This window comes from Grammomys surdaster, unplaced genomic scaffold (assembly GCF_004785775.1).
Source record: "Grammomys surdaster isolate TR1022 unplaced genomic scaffold, NIH_TR_1.0 201, whole genome shotgun sequence".
In the NCBI taxonomy this organism is placed as follows: Eukaryota; Metazoa; Chordata; class Mammalia; order Rodentia; family Muridae; genus Grammomys; species Grammomys surdaster.
Genome location: NW_021604646.1, coordinates 9896174 through 9901208, shown reverse-complemented (window position 1 = coordinate 9901208; position 5035 = coordinate 9896174).

The following is a 5035-nucleotide window of genomic DNA, read 5'->3' as shown; positions in this document are numbered from 1 at the left end:
TATTTATAGAGCTCTCTAGTTTATCTCTTCTAAAGAGCTGTGAACTACACAAAAAGGGGGTGGGGGGCGCCATTGTCAGAGTCCAGGGTCACAGGGTTGGAGTCAATCACTTAAACTTTAAAAGCCACCTCTTCTTTAAGGGTACCCTGTTACCTCATCTTACCCATCAACTTGGCTCCATTTCGGTCACCAGACATACCCATTCCTAGCAAAGTTTGTCCAGAATTTCTTCATCATCTTGCTGAGATTGGTCTCTTTTTCTGAAATTCTACCTATGAGGAATAAGGATAATCTTTTTGATTCAGTTCATGGTTTATGAGCTAACAAGAGCCTTATCACTCATGGGAGTATTAAAAGAGTAGTGTCTGGGCTTTTACACCAAAGCTGTGAAATCAAAATCTTCATTGCTAGGAGACTGTGCTTAGCTAGTGTGTACTTACTATTTGAGAATAACTGATCTACCTCACAGCAGGCATATGGTATATTCTGGTGTGATCATCCATGTCCAAATCTTGTCTAGTTGATATGAAAATGTCACAGATGAAGAATTCTGTGGATCACAGGGTCCATGGGATTGCTGGGCCTTGTATCTTTTCTTATGTATTCCCTACAAACCCACAATTAGATGGACAGTTGCCCTAAGATATGACCTTGGGATCTACAGGGTGTGTCATAAAAATCCATGAAGTGGCTCACAGTCTTGAATTTTAGCAGCTAGTGAAAGTTGAGGTACTAAAAACATTCAGAAATGTTTTCTTTAACTATTGTATTATTAATGACAATATAGGTAAAGTATCACATGTAGCTAGGTATGCATATGGACAGATTGATGCACATGACATCTGACTCATTCTTTACTCATATTCTTGTATATCATGTTGAGTAGGGACAGCTTGACATCATCTTCACTCACATTCTGAGATGTCATTATGAATGGGAAATTCTTGTCTTCAAATGGAACACTTGTGTGACTCATTTCTCTTGGAGCATTACTGATAGGATCTTGATATATAGTATCGCTGGCTGCCCAGGAGTATGTACCTTTTCTTATGTATGCTGGAATGGGAGAAAGTCTGGGAACTTGATAGTTGAGCTCATCCCAGTTACACTGAGTTGAGAAATGAAATCAAGAAAGGAAAAGAAATGTGCTCAAGGTCACAGAAGCCTTGGAACCCAAAGCTCCTGATCACAAACTCAAAGGCAGCAAAGCACCATTGTCTCTTAAAATCGGGGCACCAACAACAGAGTAGATTTCATCTCCATGGTCTCCTACCACCGTGTCTGGTTTCATTTCTGATGAGAAGGTTGGACAATATTGAAACTCATACATGTATGTGGGAGCTCCAGCATCTGAGAAGACACAGATTTACACACCATTCATATTTCAAGACACAAGCCTGGATGGTATCAAGGCTTTTGTAATCCAGCAGATCTCTGAGTATCAGTGCAAACAGAAAAACAATTCAACATAAGCTTCTTGATGTGCTTAGCACTGTGAAGTTAGTGGAAGGAAGCAGTGATATTCATGTGAGGGGAAAGATTTATGAATGCACTCCATCCAGAAAGGACACTGAGTTGTTCATTGATAAGTGACTAGTGTCCATTCATTTCAAGATCCACACTTTGCTATGTGTCCTCCATTCAGACCTGTTTTAACCATTCTTTTTGTTTTTTCCTCACCTGTTTAGAAAAACATGAGGAACTTTCAAGATATTTGTCTGAAAGAGAGAATTTCTAAAGATAAATACATACAAACATAGAGCACACATCACTTTTGCCTCAGGAGTACAATGTTGGAGAAAGCTGTCTTTCATAAGTTAGAGAATAACAGCTTTCTCAGACAAATCAAATCTTATGAAACTCACCACTTACATTTCTCAATAAACACAAAGATAGAGATGAATAATGTGAAACAAATGAAAACACAAAGGTCAATGACACAGAACAGAGAACAATATTCAGAAATGGCCATGATGGTGAGCACAGCAAGCTTATTCTCAGTACAGTGACAAAACAATAGGATTGTGAATCATAACTAAATCAAGTGATAATTATAGCCAATATATCATCATTACAATAGGACATACATTCTGATCTCAAAGATATAAAGTGTACAGTAGAGGGGGAGGAAGTGTAGAGTTGTTCTAGGCATAATAGACCAGAGTATTTGTATGTTAGAGGCTCTGAAGCACTGGAGAGGTATGGTGTAATGAAATAACAAAGGGGCTTTAACACAATAGCACTGTTAGTGATGGCTCATTCAGATAGAGAATTCTTAAGGAAACAGATCTTGATCAGTATTTTGGGAAGAATCAATTTAATAGCATCACATGTAACATTCCACCCAACAATACATACTATTTTCAAGCACTCATAGAACATTTTCTTGAACAGATCGTATGTGAGAACACAATGCAGTACTCAGATAATACAAGAAGACTGGAATTAGACACAGCATCTTTTCTGATCACAATGGTTTGAAATCAGACATCAACACAAGGAGCAATTTTAGACAACTGAGAGACTCTTGGAAAGCAACATGATCCTGAGCCACTAATCTATGTTATGAAACTAAGGGGAAAATTTAAAGCGTATTGAAACAGTGGTGGATCGTAACTCATTGGGGAAGGGCTTGCCCCACAAATGTGAGAATATTTGGATACCCAATATGCATGTAAATATAGCCTGCCTATGGCATTACAGACTGCTGTAATTCTAACATGCTGGAGGCATAGATGGGGATCTGTGGAGCACTCTGACTAGTTAGACCAGCTGAACTATCGAGTCCTGAGTTCAACCCAGAGGCCCTGTCTCAGGATATAAGGTAGAGAGCAACAGAGGTCTGGTATTCTCACTTACTCACACACACACAAGTGTGTGCCCACACACATATGAACATTCATGAACATGTGTGTATATCACAAACACGCAGACACACACAAGCTAATGTGTGTGCACAAAAATGGTGTCACAGCTTGTAAAAACTAATGAGATATAGCAAAAACAGTTTAGAGAAACAATCATATCATTAAACAACGACATTCTAAAAAGAAGAAAACTATCCAACAATCTACAGTTACACCAAAGGAATCTAAAAGAACAACAAAATAAACCCAAGGATAGCAGAAAGAAAAAATAACCGTGATTGGCAAAAAGAAAGGGGCTGGCATGTTGGCTCGTCAGCTAAGAGCACTGGCTGCCCTTCTAGAGGACTTGGGTTCAATTTTCAGGGTCCAATTCTCAGCATCCACACTGAGGCCTATAACAAATATAGGCTGCTGCAGTTCCAGGGGATCCGATATCCTATCCTGGCTTCCATGGACACAAGGCACACATACATGGTGCACAGACATGCATGAAGATAAAACACCAACAAACATAAAACTAAATAAGTTTTTTCAGTGAGTTCTGAAGCTATAAGTAAAGGTAAGAATCAAGATAATCAAGAATTTCCTTTTTCCTTTTTTCTATTTAAGAAAAGCAAAACTAACAAACTCAGTTGAACTAAGAAGAAGAGAATATTTACACAAAACATAGACTTGGTGCCAGGGAAATAGAGTGAAGTCTAAGAGAGTACTACAGACTATTCTAAGACAAAATAATAAGATGTTCATCCAATACAGTCTACCAAAAATGAAATAAGGGCTGAAGAGTTGGCTTAGTAGAAAAGAGGAATGGTGTTCTTCTTCAGGACCTGAGTTTTCAACACCCACATAGGGCATCGCGAAAAGATTCAACACAGTCTTCTGACCTTTACAGGCACCTGTACATGCACACACACACACACACACACACACACACACACACACATACACACACTAGATCCAATCAGTGACAACATTAACCTCCTATCAGTGTACTTCAAAGTTCTGATGACTTCCTAGATGGGTCAAACTCATCACTTAAAGAAAAACTAGTATCAGTCCAAATATTCTCTTTAAATTTCTTTTAAAAACAAAGAAGTGGGAATAGTTCCAGTACAGCATTACCTTCAAACTAAAATAAGAGAAAACATTATAAGAAATACACACCATACTTTCTATATGTATACATGCAAAAGCACTCAAGAAAATCCTAGTAAGTGAAATATAAAGGCCCATCTAAAGGCTAATCCAGCTTCATGCAGTAATATTTATCACTTAGATATAAAAAGTGATTCATTCTTGTGATGTCTAGTATTACAGACTGGTGTACAAAAACCAGGTATCACCTAAATTAAGGCCAGCCAGGTCTACATAGAGAGTTCTGAGCCAGCCTGTATAGTAAGGCCATGTCTAATAAAGTAAAAACAAGTAGACAAAATACCCACGTTACACAAAGTGTTCTGCCAGTTTTGTGTAGTTCCCTAAAATTTCCAATGTCAATATTCGCAGATATAGAAAAAGTAACTCTAAATTCATATAAAATCACGTTGCTGAGAGTAAACATGGACACATATGCACATGTGTGCATGCACACACCTGGACAGGCTCCTTTGAGCATTTGTGAGCTTGTGCTCCCGCAAATATACACAAGGAAATACATACATGCATACACATGCTAAAGGCAATCATGAGTAATAAGAACAATGCTTAATGTCTCATCTAGTGTTTTTATGTGTGTTAAACTTCACGTACTTAGAATAACAAAGTAATTGCACCACCACCACCATCACCACCACCACTAAAAACAACAAACAAAAGGTAGACACACTGAACAGTAGAATCCTAAATGGAGCACAACATGAACCCAAGGATACAACTCTCCATTTCATGAGAAAAATTGGTGTTTGATGTGTCTTTCACCTAGAATAAGCATAGTCTGTATCATGGATTCCCCATTGTTGCTGTACATTCCAAGAGAAAAGAACACACAATTAGAAAAAGAAAGTCACTTCAGTAATCGCTGTTCAAAAAAGTGGATTGCCACATGCATAAGTTAGACTGGACACTTATCTCAAGTGATTTAAAAAAGAAAAAAATAGAAAATTGGTTTGTAAATCTAATTCCCAATGGGAAACTAAAACAGCTATAAGAAAACATAGAGGAAGAAAAAC